This window comes from Cornus florida, unplaced genomic scaffold, assembly GCF_030987335.1.
Source record: "Cornus florida cultivar Cherokee Brave unplaced genomic scaffold, ASM3098733v1 CherokeeBrave_3.0.0_Hap2_Chr05, whole genome shotgun sequence".
Classification (NCBI taxonomy): domain Eukaryota; kingdom Viridiplantae; phylum Streptophyta; class Magnoliopsida; order Cornales; family Cornaceae; genus Cornus; species Cornus florida.
Genome location: NW_026775575.1, coordinates 79,087,372 through 79,105,127, shown reverse-complemented (window position 1 = coordinate 79,105,127; position 17,756 = coordinate 79,087,372). Strand labels below are relative to the sequence as shown.

Here is a 17,756-nt window from a genome sequence, read left to right as displayed (position 1 = left end):
TCTATGAGAGAATATCTGGGAGAGGATGGGCTGTCACTGTGGACTAGCATAGCATTAGTTAGATTTGGGCTAGGAATAGATGGCCCAACCACTGTATTGTGGGTTAATAGAGGCTCGGGTAGAGACCCGTCCACCCAAGATGGATCCTAGGCCCCCCTCGTTGCAAAAAACGTCTGGACCACAGAAGAATCGATAGTGTCAGAGAGGATAAGATTCATACCTGGACCACCCGAAACCACGTTTCCGATAGGGGGAAAGATTATGGGGACGTGGCAATCACTATGGCCATTCATTGTATCTTGAGAATTGAGACCGGTAACTGGGTTGAAAGTACCACTGCTAACCTCGCCGGCAAGACTGTCGATTACCGGCAATGACGGGATCGTGTAATGGGAGCTTAGAGATGGTGAAAGGCTGCTTGAAGCCTAAGATTTGGGGCTTTTCTTGAGTCTACCTGTAGTTTCGGATTCCTTTAACCAGAGACAAAACTGCTTCTCATCAACTGGCTCAACAATATTCCAAGGACAAAACTTGAATGCATGGCCGACCCGACCACAATTGTAACAAAGAGAGGGCAAACGTTCATGTCAAAATTTTGTCCACTGCCGTTTATTGTCATGCCAAATTTTTAGCCCCCGTCGAAATGGCTTAGAAATATCAACACCGACTCGAATACAGAGATATCGACCGCCAGTGAGCTTCAGATCGCGCACTTCCACCGTTTCACAAAAAAGAAAGGATGAAGCAGTATCACAGGCCACCTCTTCCGTTGTAAGTTGCAAAGGAATATTAGAAACCCTAACCCAGAATGGAACTGTGAGGAAGAAGGAATCGCAAAAATCAAACTCGGGTGACCATTTTTTTAATAGAAATAAGATTGCCATCAAAACTCCATGGACGATATCTTAAGATGCGCTCGCTGTCTTCTTCACTAGGGATGATGAACTGGAACATTAGATCTTTGATTTGGTACATTTGAAGCCCTTCACAGGCCCATGCCTCGCTTAGGGTTTTACTCATACCAAAGAGTTGCAGTGGCTTCTCTGTAAAAATTTTCCCTGCCAGACTATGTTAACAGAACCGTAAGCCATCAAGAGCCACCGTCTTGGTGATGACAACCTCTTGCTCTTCTTCTGCAGAGGGTTTACAAAATTCTAATTGAGAGGCCATATCATCCTCCATAATCAGGAGAGGAAAAAAGAAGAGGAAGAAAAATGAGGCGTGAACCCTCAAAAACAAAGAAAAACCAAAGCGACTTGAAGAATCAAGAGCAATGTTTTGAAACTCCTCTCGTTAACCAGACAAAGAACGAATGACCATCAATTAAGGGACCTGTAATCTCTCTAAAAAGGAAAATCAGAATTGGGGCTCACCAACTAAGGATTTATGATTGAGAGTTTATTATATGGTCTTGGATCATTAGTTTTGAACTAATCATTATTTGACACTCAAATAAAAATAGATTAAAAAGGTATAAGTTTTATTCAAATTTTTTATTTCGTATCAGATGGTAATTAGTCGGAACTATTGGTCTCGACTGGTCACCAGTTGACACGCAAGAAAAAAAATATAAATAAAGTTGTTACAAACTTGCAAAGTTAAGGCATTTACTTGTGTCCTATCCATATATTGACTTAGCAGGACCATTTAAAATCTTTTAATGGAGGTTATTACATGGTCTCAGAACTATTAGTTTCAGACTAATCATCATTTGACACCGAGGTAAAAATATATTAATTAAAAATATGTAAACTTTATTCAATTTTTTGTTTTGTGTCAAATGATGATTGGTCAGGACTATTAGTCCCAATGAGTCACTAATTAACGCTCAAGCAAAAAAAAGTTAAAAAAGGTTGTTACAAACTTACAAAGCTAAGGCATTAGCTTGCGCATCAGCTATATGTTACCTACCAATAGTCGTGAGTTACATCAAGAGATTACATGAACCCGATCAATTATAAACTAGATTATATAAATTGACACACAAACAAATATATTTACTTTATTTAATTTTTTAAATACCAATACCATATAGTAATAAATTCTGCCCTAGAGTCATCCGGAGATTCACGCCAATTTGACCACTATTAGTAGATAAGCCACTTACTGCAATTTTTCTGTTATGGTCTTTTGTAATGGGTAGATGCTTGCTCATTTATCCAAAAATTTAAGCTGTTGGGTAGTGCTACATACCAACCTATTTTTACCCAATCATTTTTCCATTCGGATTCGATATGGGACAAATAACTCTTGTTACATTCTTCCCCACCCAAACTCTTAACGCCCTCGTTGCGGCTCGGGCCACCTACTTATTAGAGCTATCTAGCTCATCCAGACGCCTTCCGGGCCTGACGCTTGCTGTGACACTGCTGGGTCTAACTCTAATATCAACTGTAACAGGTGACGCTTGCTCATTTACCAAAAAACTCAAACTGTTGGGTAGTATGGCATATCCACCCATTTATACCCAATCACTTTTCTATCCGAATTCAATGTGGGACAAATGACCCTTGTTACTACATCTATCATATAGAAGTACTCAAATTGAATGAATAATCAATTTTCAAGTTATTCAAATTAATTAATCATTTTGATTTTTTCGGATACAAAACCAAGGGAAAATTGGTAGATATAAATGCACCAAAAAGTTTCCTTAATTAGAGTAGAGGTTCCAAAGATTGGAAAGTCGTGACAAAAAGGAGGTTTCAGTCAAAAATTTACATGCTCAAGCAAGGTACATAATAATTATTCATGGTACACCGGCACTATTCAAGTAATTAAGAAGTTATTATTTTAAGTGACTCAAGTGCAATTATATAAGCCTTGATCAAATTATAGCGACTTAAAAATTTACGTCGAACAATTCTTTTTAATTGGTATTGCTCCACGATTCGAGTGCGCTTTCCTTCTCACACTCCGCATGCGTTTTTGCTTCCATTCTCACTATTTATGAGCTCATTTTGTCACTTTTGCACTACTACTCTCGAATTCGTTCTCACTTTTGCTCACTCTATATGTAACATAGGTTAAAACAAAACTAATTCGATCAATTTACAATTTTAACTTAGATAAGCTTCCTCCTATAATTATATTCTTTGAGCAAAATGAGATAGGAAAGAAAGAAACATAGAGATAAGCCTTTATGTAAGTCCTGTATGTTAGGATTTTCACCGACATTTTACAAAATGCATAATTAATTGGGTAAAGTGCAATAAACCCCCCTCAACTATACCCCAAGTGCAACTAACCCCCCTCAACTACAAATAACCCCCTTCAACTATGGTCTTGCTGTTGTCTTAGGACAGAGAATGTTTTTCAGGTCATTTCTAGCTACCGGAATTTGGAAAAGTCTAATTTACCCCTTCAAAAAACTGTGCCGCATCACATTAATGAAAATAAATTGCCTGGAGGACACATGTCAGCAGACTATTGGCTGCTGACTTTATTATTATTTTTCCTTTTCTTTTTGTTATCTTCAACTGGGTCTCTCTTCTCACTCCATTCTCTCTCTAACTCGATGAACCCCCAAATTGAAAAGGTGACCTTGAAGCCGGCGATTGACAGAACAGCGGGCAAGGTGATGACGAGCTTGGCTGTGGCGGCTTGATGGAGAAGGGTTGGCTGTGACGGCGAGGTGGAGAAGGGTTCTGTGACGGCGAGGTAGGTGGACTGAACGGCAGAGACGGTGGCGGCTCAGCCAGTGGAGAGCTCGGTTGACTCGGCCGTGGGCGAGCTTAGCGGGATTGATCGACGGCCGAACTCATGGCGAGCAAGGAGGCTTTGGACGGTGGAGAGGATGAAGACGGCGTCGGCGGTTTCGGCTTTGGATGATGTCGGTTGTGATGGACGGTGGGTGGTGCAGCGGCGGTGATGGACCGGCGAGGGCTCGGCCTTGAGGAAGAAATGTGTCGGTGGAGAGGAGCTGCCGGCAAGTGGGTTTTGATTTTTGATTTTTGATTTTATTTTTTATTTTGATATCGATTTACATAAAGAGCTATGTGACGGTCCCAATCGAAGTGAGAACACTTTCTGGTTGATTTTTGTGATGGATATCTAAATCAGAATAAGTCAAGTTGCAGAAGAGTCTGCTTCGTTGGAGGTTGGAAAATGGATCGAGTCTGCTAAATACTCTTGACCTGGAGTGGGGAGTACCGATAGAATATGTCTATGGGATTTGATTTCTTGTTCTGTATATGCCAAATGGGTTTTGATTTTTTGATTTTGATTTTGATTTTATTTTTATTCACTATATACTAAGCTAACATATGGGTACAAAAGCTTCAAACTATACCTTGGATCGTTTCAGTTCTAATGCCAAAGGACGAGCATCATATGTGTTGTATATATATATGTATGTATATATATATCATATGTGCTAGAGGAAGAAGACAATGAGTGAATTTGTTAGGGCTTGTTTGGGTCCAATGGTGTTTCATGGGCAGTATAGTATTTTAAATTGATAAGGGCAGTATGGTAATTTATATAAATTTGGCCTCTCACGCGCAAGGAAAATTATCGGCCGGTTGCCGGATTGGGTAAAGTGCAACAGACTAAATAGTTCAAGGAGGTTTTTTGTTCATTTTGAAATTCAGGGGGGTTTTTTGCTCATTGGGATATAGTTTAGGGGGGTTTAATGTACTTTACCCTAATTAAATGTATTATTGGATATCTATACATATATGTTATATATGTGTGTGGGCGTGAAAAGAAGAAAATAATGGTGTAAGAAATGAGTGTCGGCAAGTAAAGTCGAAATAGAAAGAGAGAAATGAGTGTAATAAATGGATGCTATAGCAAAAGTCATAAATGGAAGCTGTGCATGTCGGTTAAAGGTGTATATATAAACGTGTACCAGAGGAGAAGGGAAAGAAGATAGAAAATAGAGAGAAGGTGAGTGCCACCAAGTGGCCGTGTGCAAAGGCACCAAGATGAGAGTTGAGAGGTGCATGTGGTCTTATAAAGAGTTATAGGTGTGTGAGGGTCTTGGATCCCTTTTATATGGTGGTGGTGGTGGTGGTAGAGTGGGTACAACATCGGAGAACCAGTTAACCAGTGCTTCAATTATGGTTTCTCAATTATTCGATTCCGGTTCTAAATTTGAGGAATCATTGAATTTCAATTCAGTTTTGGCTTCTGATCCTTTAGAACGGAATCGAACCGATTCTATTATATATATATATATATATATACTTTAATTATATACATTACATAATCTGTAACACATGTCTTACTCTTACTTACTCTTAGACTTTAATCTTTAGTCTCTTAATTTTACCGCATAACTAATACTGTTTTAGTCTTGCATACTATGTTTTTAAGTAATCTTTAATCTTGCTTTTTTTAAGGTGTATTATATTACTATGTTTTTTTTTTTTTTTTTTTTTTTTTTTTTTAAGACATTAGTATATTATTGCCTAGTTTTATATATAAGAGTAAATTATACTGACTTTTCATAAGATTTGGACAAATTATACACAAATAGAGCACATATTATACACAAATAGAGAGCGTTTGGTCTTTATTATTTTAATTTCCTCTAAAAGTGTTAAATGTCTTTCATACCCTTATCTAATTTAATAAAAAAAAATTATAAATAGTATTATAATTTAATAGAGCGTTTGGACTTTATTACCTTTTTTCAATTTTTTCCTTCTTGTAAACACTATATTATCCTATCTTTCTTTGTTTTTTCTGGTGAAAAAAATCTAATCATGTCAATATATAAAGTTATTAATGTCTTTTAACACAAGGAAAGAGAAATTTAGTCATTTTTTGAATTTTCATTAATTGAATTTTCATTAATGTCCACACGCAATAAGTTTCAAAGGAGGTTAAAGTAATTAAGGCCAAACGATTTACTTGTGTACAAATTGCCCTAATCTCAAGGAAGATCGGTGTAATTTACCATATATATATAAACTATTAAATTTGTGATTAGTAATTTGACAGAGTTTTTTTTTCATAATATATAAACATATATATTTAAAAAGTAAAAAAAAATAAGAGAGTAAAGAATCATAGTTCAGAACCAGCTCTGTTCAGTTCGTTGCAAGAACACCGGTTTTGATTCTGGTTTCAATTTCTAAGGAACTGAGAACGATTCAGTTCTAAATTAGCTTAGAACCGAACCATATGCATATCTTCCTTGGAGTAGGAGTGTTGGATACATAGTACAGTGTTGAGTCTATCCTATGCAATTTCTCATGGGAGAGTGATATCTATCATTTTAATATTTCTCTCAACAAATAGAGTGAAATTTTTTTTTTTTTTTTCTTGAACACAAGTCAAATTAGACCGAACCATGTGTTTGTTTGTTTTATTTGCGTTGTTATTTGTTGTTGGATCTCCATGTTCGGTTGTTATTTACTTCCACTGTGCTCAATAATGGGTGTTTTTACCCAACACTGCAAGGTAAGGTAAAAAAAAAAAGCACACAATTAAAGGCAAAAGAAATCAACTGATCAATCATAGACAGTTATAATTTTTGACTGATTTGTTTCACTCAGGTTGTGTTTGGTTAATGGGGGTGTGGTGCCCTAACCACGAATGGGGAGTCCTGGTCCTTGTACAGATTCCATCTTGTGTTATACATCTGCCTTATCTTCTATCACCCAACATTGCACGACTTCTTCAAGTGATACCTGAAAATGGTACTTTGTTCATGACATGTAGGTAAGTGAATTAGTTCTTTCTTTGCTAATTTATCGTTAAAAATGCCACTCATCATCATCAACTCACATCCTCGTCTATTGATTGAGACTTGTTTATACTATGGATTGTTTGATTAGTGGACCAGTTGTATGCAAAATATTTATTAAATATATATGGATAGTATTTCGTTTTGAATAGTAAAAGAGATACGTAGCATATGGTATATCTATCACCACAACTACTTAAATGTGAAACACAAATGAAATGCATTCTAAATTATGGGAGTTTTCTTTAACCTTTTGTCATTAATTAGCCAGCACCTTTTGTCATGCTGATCCCACTCATAGGATAAGGATTGGGTAGAAATTTGGTTACTTGGGGGGTAATTGAAGGCCTTTCAACGTAAATGAAATAAAAGTTAGTTTAATATTTTAATGTATTATATAATATGAAATCAACAAGGTCATGTAACTCTATCTATGCCTACTTCACAGAAGGGAAATTTTAATTCCAAGACTAGGGTGTAACTAATTGATATTGATTACATCAAATATGAGTGACCAAAAACTAAACGGTCGTTTCAAATATGGCACCCTTGTTCAAAAGGAGTTTACTCGTCAAAGAAGTTCTAAATAAACCAGGTCCCTCCAAAATCATTACAAAGTCACACAACTAGTCAGCAATTTGAAATATGTTGTACTAAGTAGTTTTAGAGTAGTTTAGGAAATTTTTGGACATGTTTGATTTGTAATTTTAAGAATAATTTTTAAATTTTATAAAATTATTTTAAAATATTCTGCTCAATTCAATTTTTTAAAAATTATTTTTCAAAAATTCAATTATAAAAAAAGTCTATTTTCAGATAACTTAGTTTTATTGTTTTTTAAAAGCTGTTTTATGTTATTATCTAATTCTTAATAACTGACTTACAAACCAAAAAACTTCAAAAAATTCTTAAATTACTAGTAAATACTAAAAAAGAGAAGAAGATCTCTCCCCTGTGCGGAGGGAATCTGTGCACCATTGTCCGCCCAAATAGTGTTGAGACTTCGGGGGTACACGGGACCGCCCCGCACATATCCCCTCCCCCACAAGAGGAGGGATCCGAATTAGGACATGCCTATCCCAAGTTCCCAACTTTAAAAAAAAAAAAAAAAAAAAACAAAAAACCACAGCCAAACATCATGATCTAACATCAATTCCACCAATCTATAACATATATCTTAGTCCCGAAAGCAACCAAACATCATAAATTTTCCATCACCACCAATCAAAAATGTGAAGACACCGAATGCAATCCATTGTTACCATGAAATTGACAGAAAGTACACAAAGTAGGTAGAAGAAACTAAAGATCAAACACCCAAAAAAAACAAACCACCTCCTATAACCCATATGCTCTCCTTTATATCTCCAGAAACAGCACAGCAAGAGGTTTGTCCATAAGACTAAAAGTAACAACTTGGAATCCAAATTAAAACAAGAAAACACCACAACCTAACACACTATGAGACACAGAGCTCTGATCTGAACCTAAAATGACAGAATTCCATAGCTTCTAATTCCAACAATATCTACCTGAAAAGGCTTCAAGGGAGTGAAGTGATCGTCTCTCTACGGGCTTGCTTGTGGTGTCACAGAGGCCCAGCTACCCCCACTGCAGCTGCCGCCATCGCCGCCGCCGCCGCCGCTTTCAATCCTCATCCCAGACTTCCCAGTGAATACTTCCACTGCTTTTGAGGCCACAGAGACCACGGTCTCGACGCAGCTATCAAAAATTTGAGTTTTGATCTGTCCCCACCTCTTCGGAGGAAGGCTTGAGTTTTGTTTTCTCGAGGGAGAGGAAGAGGTTGACATCAATGGGTTGGTGATGTATATAGAAACAGAGAATTAATAAAAGAAGTTAGAATTGATGTCTCTAACAAGAAGAGAAAAGAAAAGAGAGGAATTCAAGGGCAAGGAATTGAGAGGAAGAAGACTATTTGATTGTAACAGAAAGACGTACATACAAAAAAAAAAAAAAAAACAGAGAAAAGGCAGAGTATGCAGTATATAGTGTTTGTGTTTAGTGGGTTTATAAAGTGACGGGGGATTGTTGATTATTTTAAAGTGACGGGGGATTGTTTGATTATTTTACGCTATCCTAACTTGAATTCATAAGATTTTGACACGTGTCCTTCTGCTATTTTTTGGGTCAATTTCATTAACGCGGGTTTAGCGAAGGACAACATCAATAATACGCCAATACAACACCAACCTGCTTCTCTTCCTTCTTTCAAAACCGGTTGATAGTCAAAATTGGTTGAAGTTATTCTAACTCGAATTCATAAGATATTGACACGTGTTGGTATCGTAGGGCTTTATAGCATTTTTGGGTCAATTTCATTAACGCGGGTTTAGCAAAGGACAACGTTAATAAATACGCCGATACACACCAACTTGCTTCTCTTCTGTCAAATCCGGTTTTGCAAAGATGACATAGTACTCTACTTTTATATACACGCAAGAGTGGTCGTTATTAGCGAATCTTAATTGGGGTTGGTGTAGCTGATCTGGTGTGTTGTGATAATCTCAGATAAAGTTAATCTTTTGAGAAAGAGACCTGTTAGTGGGCATTTTAGTAATTCTCTATTTAGATTAGCGACAGTTTAGTTTCGTTATCGATAAAAGATTTGGTTCTACAAAATATAATCAAATTACTTTTATAGACACACACGAGTGGTCGTTATTATCAAATCTTAATTGGGTTGGTCTAAATTCTTAGTTCAAGGCTTCTTTATAAAATGAGCACTGCTGCTTTCCGGACTAAAAAAAAACCTACTTTGTATCAAGTCTATTTGGCATCTATGTGTCAATAATATGGGCCTGACTTAAAATATAACAATATCTTTAAGGTTTTCGTATTCTACTAACATAATACTTCCTCCCTATTTGTTTCTTGCCGGTTCATCGTCTCCCCTGGTTTCTCTCTTTGTTTTTATTTGTGTTCATCGTGTCTTGCTTGTTTCTGTGCTTCTGTGCTATATTCATCCTTTGATTGACAAGTTGCCTCAATTTTAGTAGTTGCAGTTTCTTTTTTGAGTGGTCTTGCTGAGCCTCGCACAACAGACCAAAAGGAAAGTTTGATCACAACACAAGTCTTTTTTGAGTGGTCTTGCTGAGCCTCACGCAACAGACCAAAAGGAAAGTTTGATCACAACACAAGTCTATTTGTATTAGCAACAGAGTGCCACAAAGAGGGGGTGACAGCATGCCACACAGAGGGGGTAAACAGCTGTAAAATTTGTCAAAGAAACAATTATATCAGAAGGTATGGATTCTGGTTTACATAATATGTTTTCTTCTTCTTCTTCCTTTTTTTTTTTTTTTTTTTTCTTTTTTGTATGGATCGTTCTTCTTCATATATATATATATATATATATATATTTCATATTTCATATTGAAACAAGATGGGTTTTCTCTCTGTATTTCCTTTCTCTTCTTATTTTTTTAAGAGATATTTGAGCAGTAAAATTGAAAGATGAATATGCTCTCTATATTTTCTTTCTCTTCTGAATTTTTTTATTTTTTTAAGAAATATATGAGCAATAAAATTGAAAGATGGGTTTGCTTTTGTATTTTTCTTCTATTATGATTTTTTTTAAGAGATATATAAGAAGTAAAATTGATTTTGAAATCAAGAAATTGGACACTAGTTAATATCTGGAGCAAAATTTTATTTTATTTTTTTAATGGATGGTTTTTTTCCTTGTGAAAAAAATCTTGAGCCTAAGATTACTAATGAAGGTATGTTTTGGATCTAGTTAAGACAAAGTACGCAATTGATCAACATATTGAAGGTATACAAAGTTTGCAGGTTTTCTTTGGGATGGATACCGGCACAATAACGTTGATACATTGGGGCCGGAGAAGTAGATGATTCTTTTGTTATAATCTACCTCTTGGGTTATTGGTGTTCTAGATTCTGTTGTTGCCAACAGTTCTGAGTTGCTTCGGATGGCTCTTACTATGTTTGCCTTTTGATATGTTGCAGTTGTTGACTCTTGTAGTGTGGAAGCCTTTGGTGTTTGCGTTTGGGTGACATCCTGTTTTTCATTTGTTTGCTCAAAGGAATGCCCTTGTTTTCCATATACTATATTGTTTACATTTATGAATATTTTCTTTTCATTTTTTTAGGGGTCTAGATACATGAGTTAAAAAATTGTTGTTAGAGCAACTTACATCTTATGCTATTATAATGTACATCTGGATGGTGTTTAAATGATATCAATTTTTTGTTTACTTAAGGTGTTGATCATCTATTTTTTTGAATGTCTGAGTGCCACATATTGATGATAGTATTCTAGGAAGTGAAGATGATGATAGTCCCTTTTTTTCTTTTCTTTTTTTTTTTTTTTGGTTCTAATCTTTGTCAAAAGAATGTTGGTAGTGACTGTGGTGGTTTTATCCAGTTTGTATTGCTATGCCGGCTAATTGTATTTGTGTTATTTTTTTTATTTTTTGATCAATTTTTAGGTCCTAGAGACGGTATATTTAGGTTCAATGACATCTTACTTGGAAAAAAAAATATTGTGAATAATACAATGGCTCTATCAGAGACTAGTTTGCATTACATACTAGAAGTGGAATGTAATATAGACCAATGTCTAAGCTCTTTTGGTTCAAATATATATATCTAATGAATCTTTCCATTCACCATAACGTTTTGTCACATAAAACCAATCCAAGTACCATTTACAGCTTTAAAACAAGAACATGAAGAGAAAAAAAAAATTTGAAGCATATCCAGCTACTCAGTTTGGAGTATGGTTCTTGATCTGATTCCTTCAACAATGTGATAGGCCAAATTCAAGCTCCTACACAACAATTAGTGTAGAGTTCAAAATTCCTCCAATTCAATGACTTCTCCTTACTGATTAGTCTCCATTAACACGATCCTTCCACCTTGCAAGACAACAAATCCAAAAGATACCACCATTAAAACCTAATACCTAGCCATAACTCCGTAACTAACACAAATATGTCATTCCTATAAACATTAATATTTATTACATTCAAGCATCAGAATAAAAAAAAAAAAATTTCCCAACAAACAATTAAACCACGTAATGAAATGGCTAAATAAGCAACCCAAGTTTAGCAATATTTGAACTAACAGCATAAGTCTAACCAGAATGGCCAAGAAACAGATTCTTTAGATGACCTATGATGTCAAAACACAAAATTAAGGTGTAACACTTGATAATGCAAAAATTAGCTTATAATCTAAATAGAGTAACACAGGAGATACACATAATATTTCGAAGATTCGAAGGTAATTACTATTGTGCTTCATACCTGGGTGAAATGTTTGTTATGGCCCTTAATTGTGTCGAGTATTAAACTGCAACTTAACCAAAACGTATCAAAGAAATAGGAAAATAAGAATCTGATCTCAAAAGTTAAAAAATCAGGAAGTGAGCAAAACTCTGAATTCATACTGGTAACAACCTACTCCTTACAGAATAATGATTTGACTAATAAAAGTATGATCTCAAGAGTTAAAATATTACACATAAACAAAGAATATGAAGTTAAGAAAAGAAGACAATTTGACTCCATCTCCATTTTTCAGTCATTAAAGGTGGAAAAAAAAAATGGCTAACAAATATTGTTAAATGTCATATTAGAAGTTATGTAATATTAAACGAGAAGGATTTCATAAGTGTTATTTGTGCTGTAAAACGTTGTCATAGCATTGCATGTCCCCCTGTACAAATTAAAAATTCTTCCCGCTTGAAGTTGAGAAATGCATTAAAAAAAGAAAAATCTTATTGGCACTGATTAATGTGAAGGTTAAATTTTTTTGCATTAATGTGATTTCTACTGATGGAAGATCATTGATAATTTTACATGGCTGAATAAAGGGTGAGAATTGTCAAGGCTTACATCAATTTTATAGGATTCCATTACATACAATTTATGAGGATCATCAACACTAGTCCTTCGGAATAGATATTTTCCACACTTTGACTTTCAACTTGTACAAAAATCCAATATATTTTCATCATTCCTCTTGAATAATTCTCAGTAGTTTATAGGTTCAGAAACAATATTACATAATTCAAATAGTCACAAACGAGAGCTCAGATGTGGTAAAAAAAATAAACCTGATTCGCCTTGTAATTATAGGCCAAAAACGGTGCTCTCTCTATGGAGCAGACAACATCCTTCCAAAACTCTAAGAGCTAGCGCACTTTCAACATCAGTTTTTTCTTTTTTCTTTTTTCTTTTTTCATTGGTTTATATGATCCAAATTTGCACTCTCTGATCCTTTAGCTCTTTTAATGAATGTTGAAAGAGAATTGATACCACTATTACATATCAAAGTAACAACCCATATACAGTCTAAGACCACACAAATACAATTTCGAAATTCTGAAAAGTACATGGTATTATAACGTAAGCTTTAACAACAAAAACCATTAAATTAACAGTTCATATATTATAATTTACTAAAAATATGAGAAATTTAAGATACCGTGATCTGAATTCAGGATTTATATTCCTCTACTATAAATTTTAATAGTTTGAATCATATAGTTTTCTTTACTAGGTAATTGAATAGAACACCAGTAGTAAACTGAGCCTAATAAAAATATCTTCTTTGATTGACTCAATTAGAACCCATACGATAAAGAAGAAAAAATCATCATCCCTAATTTTTTATTTACTTTTCCTCCCTCCATCTCTCAGAAATCAAACAAACCAATATATCTACAACAAATCCTTCACACAACGTGACTTAAAAAGATCACACGCACACATACAAACACATATATTGACTGATTCTGCTTTCTAGAAGATTTAAATTAGAGGTGAGAGGAAGATTGTGATGACCTGGATTTTTAAAATTTTAATTTAATTATTTTATGATTTTTAGACTGTCTAAAATTATTTATTTATTTATTAAAGTTGGTGGGTTTTGAAATTTGATTTAGGTTTGTTATATATATATATATATATATATATGTATGTATTTTGTTTGGTAGAAGAAGCAGCAGGTGGCTGCCGAATGATGAGAGAAACAAGAAAAGAAAGAAATGGCAAAGTGGTTTGAATTGATTTTCCTTATTATATATATATGTATGTATGTAATCTGTTGGATGGGAAGTTCCAGCCGTGAGATAGGAGGATAAATGGAAAGGGGATTTGGTTTGGTTTGGTGATGTCATGATTAACTTTGCTTTTTGATTTTTGCTTTTTGGTTTTTTGACCAAGTCTTGTGTATAATGTTTTGTGTATAAGATGGTGAAGTAAGTTTGGTTGCCGACAATGAGAGATAAGAAGAAAAAGGTGGTGGTGGGCCCACTTGTGAGGAATGTAATTTTGAATTGATTTTTGTTTGGCCATAAGTATGGGCTTCACGTGGGTTTGGTCTGGTGTGAGGTATAACAATTGGAGTGTTGTTAGATATGATGTGATAAGGTGGTGTGTACTTGCGGGGCCCAAAATGATATTACTTGGGCAATTTTTTTAGTTTTGAATTGTGCACGTGGGTCTGTTGGCTGGAATGAGTTCGGTGGATTGCTTATATATATTGGGTGTTTATGACTTGGTTTGTATGCAAAAGCAGGAAGAAAAATTAGAGTATGAGTTTGAGTTCGATCAGAGAGTGTTGAAGAAAAGACAGAGTGAGTTAAGAAAGATTAAGGAGCAAACAGAGGGCTGAGAATTGCAGAGGATGCCGGAAGTTTGGAGACTTGATGATCCAGTAAGGAATTACTCTTTTTCAGTGTAGCATGGGGTGATTTTGCTTCAATGGTTTTATTAAATGTTTTGATTAAATGCATATCTATTTTGTTTATATACTCATATGAATGTGAATTTTTGTGAAGTTGTTTTATTAAACCTCCATGAAATTCTTGTTATAGTTTTTCCTACTGGGACTTTCAGTCTCACCACCTTCCAGTTTCAGGTACCGAAGATGAACGGGGATTGCTAGAGACGGGCTTAGGATGAAGAGTTGGCATTGCGAGTTTTATTTTTTTATTTGGAGAATTTTTTTGTATATTTGAGGAAATTAACTTTGTATAAAAAAAAAAAAAAATAAAAAAGAAAAAAGCATTTTTTTTATGATCCTGAGTGTATTTTGATGTATTTGAGTTGAATGAATTGAGGATTTTATTGAAAATTTTGGGTCGTGATAAAATGGTATCAGAGCTTGTACCCAGCCGGAAGTGAGTATAGTGATGATGTAAACGGGTGTGAATGGGCGAGTGTGTAACACTAGTGAGCTACCAGTTGTAGCCGGGTGTGTGTGGGCGGATGGCGTTCATCGGCAGCCACTGGATTAATGGTTGGTTAGTGTGGTTGGGCAGGTAGCCCAGATTTGTTATTGTTTGTTTTTTTTTTTTTTTTGGTGGGCGGGTGACGCATCGACTAGCTACCACAACTATTACGGAGTGTGTGGGCGAGTGACTAGCACTTTCAGCTACCGCAATGTCCTACATATCATTGTATCTCACATCGCCTGGAGTAAGGATTTGGATTTTGGTTTTGTGGTTGTTGGTGTTTTCGAGTCTACTTGAATCTGAATTTCGAGGACGAAATTCTTTTTAAGTGGTGGAGATTGTGATGACCTGGATTTTTAAATTTTTAATTTAATTATTTTATGATTTTTAGACTATCTAAAATTATTTATTAAAGTTGGTGGGTTTTGAAATTTGATTTATTTTATTTTATGATTTAGGTTTGTTATAAAATTATATATCTTTATATATGTATTTTGTTTGGTAGAAGAAGCAGCAGGTGGCTGCCGAATGATGAGGGAAACAAGAAAAGAAAGAAATGGCAAAGTGGATTGAATTGATTTTCCGGATTATATATATATGTGTATGTATGTAATCTGTTGGATGAGAGGTTCTAGCCATGAGATAGGAGGATAAATGGAAAGGGGATTTGGTTTGGTTTGGTGATGTCATGATTAACTTTGGTTTTTGCTTTTTGCTTTTTGCTTTTTTGCTTTTTGACCAAGTCGTGTGTATATTGTTTTGTGTATAAGATAGTGAAGTAAGGTTGGTTGTCGACAATGAGAGATAAGAAGAAAGAGGTGGTAATGGGCCCACTTGTGAGGATTGTAACTTTGAATTGATTTTTGTTTGGCCATAAGTATGGGCTTTATGTGGGTTTGGTCTGGAATGAGGTATTGCAATTGGAGTGTTGTTAGATATGATGTGATAAGGTGGTGTGTACGTGCAAGGTCCAAAATGATATTACTTGGGTAATTTTCTTTTGGCTTTGAATTGTGCACGTGGGTCTGTTGGCTGGAATGAGGTCGGTGGATTGCTTATATATATTGGGTGTTTATGACTTGGTTTGTATGCAAAAGCAGAAGGAAAAATTAGAGTGTGAGTTTGAGTTCAGAGACTGTTGAGGAAAAGACAGGGTGAGTTAAGAAAGATTAAGAAGCAAACAGAGAGGGCCAAGAATTACAGAGGAGGCCAGAAGTTTGGAGACTTGATAATCCAGTGAGGAATTACTCTTTTTCAGTGTAGGGTTCTCTATACCTTGAATGACATGGGGTGATTTTGCTTCAATGGTTTTATTAAAATGTTTTGATTAAATGCATATTTATTTTGTTTATATACTCATATGAATGTGTATTTTTGTGAAGCTGTTTTATTAAACCTCCATGAAGTTCTTGTTATGGTTTTTCCTACAGGGACTTTCAGTCTCATCACCTTTCAGTTTCAGGTACCTAAGATGAACGGGGATTGCTAGAAACGGGCTTAGGATGAAGAGTTGGCGTTGCGAGTTTTATTTTTTTATTTGGAGAATTTTTTGTATATTTGAGAAAATTGACTTTGTATAAAAGAGGGCATTTTTTTTATGATCCTGGGTGTATTTTGATGTATTTGAGTTAAATGAATTGAGGATTTTATTGGAAATTTTGGGTCGTGACAAAGATAATGAACAACAGTGTACCTCAGAGGCCAGCAATGGATTGACGGTGACTCGGCGACGAATCGGAGAGACAACGATGAATGAGAGAAAGGGTTTTATGAGTCTAACCATAAAGGGGGTTTATGAGTCTAACAACGATGAGGAAGAGCAATGGATTGACGGTGACCCGGCGACGCATCGGAGAGACAACGATGAGGAAGAGATAGGGCAATTGTGATAAAATTAGGGAGGGGAGAGGACAATGAGAAAAAGAAAGGGATAATAGGAGTCTGGCCACGTAAGCTTTTCCATGCAGGTCGGTTGTAAGTCGGGTCATAAATTGTCGTCAAAAATATCATTTCTCTTACAAAATATGTTATTAAATAACATTCAATGTAGAACCCAAAATGGTGGATAGTTGTCACTAGATTGAATAGCTTAATGGAGTTTACTTCTTAACTATAGCTTCCAGGAAATTACGTGATGTCTCAATTCTCCATAACGTGATGTCTCAATTTTCCAAACCATTAGCTTCTCGATTTAGGGCTTATTAGTAGGTAATTAGTTTTCCAATTATTGTATAATTAGTTATCTATTTTAGTTAGGTCTTATTCTATAAATTGAATGTAACACTATCAGTGAAGTATAATAGAATATAATTTTAATTCTCATATTCATTCTCTTAATTGCAAGAATAAGAGCAAAAAAAACTCCTAAACTATACAATTGTTGTTTAATGCCCCCTGAACTATTTTTAGGAGCAAGTTGACCCCTCAATTATTAAAAGTAAGCAAAATGCCCATTTTAAGGCCATCGAAGACAACTTTCCGACCGGCAAAGTAATACAATTACTAATTTACCCTTAGTTATTAATTTATTATAAAAAAATATATAAAATTTATGAATGTGAAATACCAATAATACCCTCATATTTTTATTTTATTTATTTTTTCTTTAGTCTTCCTTCTCTTTCTACCTCTTCACCTTCACCCACGTCTCACCACCACTACCTCACCATTACCGCAGGCAACACCACTGCACCATATAAACAAAAACAGTATTTTATATGTTTGGCATAACCTAATTCTTTGTTGTTTTTATGATTGTTCTATTTTTGTTCGCTTATTATTTTGAATGATCCAAAAATGGTTAATTAAGTTAGTTATGAGACCTCAAATCAC

At 35.0% G+C, this 17,756-nt stretch overlaps 2 long non-coding RNA genes across 4 annotated transcripts; both read left to right on the top strand.

Moving 5' to 3' along the window:
- The first annotated feature begins 5,378 nt into the window (after window positions 1-5,378).
- On the top strand, window positions 5,379-11,124 carry LOC132307023 (uncharacterized). 2 transcript variants are annotated; one of them, XR_009482164.1, is made up of 3 exons: window positions 5,379-6,672; window positions 9,712-9,961; window positions 10,455-11,124. It is a non-coding gene; the product is annotated as an uncharacterized LOC132307023 (long non-coding RNA). The 2 variants fall into 2 exon arrangements; XR_009482163.1 differs by having other exon boundaries at window positions 9,712-11,124.
- Window positions 11,125-14,256: 3,132 nt separating this feature from the next.
- On the top strand, window positions 14,257-16,522 carry LOC132307022 (uncharacterized). Of its 2 annotated transcripts, none has more exons than XR_009482162.1 (3): window positions 14,257-14,404; window positions 14,603-16,183; window positions 16,381-16,522. It is a non-coding gene; the product is annotated as an uncharacterized LOC132307022 (long non-coding RNA). The 2 variants fall into 2 exon arrangements; XR_009482161.1 differs by having other exon boundaries at window positions 16,355-16,522.
- The last annotated feature ends 1,234 nt before the right edge of the window (window positions 16,523-17,756 follow it).